The sequence below is a fragment of the Enhydra lutris genome, unplaced genomic scaffold (genome assembly GCF_002288905.1).
Source record: "Enhydra lutris kenyoni isolate GAN:26980312 unplaced genomic scaffold, ASM228890v2 scaffoldscaffold14, whole genome shotgun sequence".
NCBI classification, from domain to species: Eukaryota; Metazoa; Chordata; class Mammalia; order Carnivora; family Mustelidae; genus Enhydra; species Enhydra lutris.
The window spans coordinates 1,096,210-1,096,436 of NW_019154098.1; positions in this window are offsets into that span (position 1 = coordinate 1,096,210).

Below are 227 nucleotides of genomic sequence, written 5' to 3' on the forward strand. Positions count from 1 at the left end.
TCACGACGTCTCAGCTGCCCCGCGACGACCCTGCAGGCTCCAAACCCGGGTCAGTGCAAACGTCCGGCACCGCAGCCATCAGCACCTCCGTCCGCGAGTCTCGGCAGGACAGAAGCCCTCAGCGGGCGCGCGCTGTCCATCCCCGTCCCACGCGCCCAACCCCCCCCCCCCCCCGCGGCCGCCCCGTCCCACGCGCCCCGCCCAACCCCGCGGCCGCCCCGTCTCAC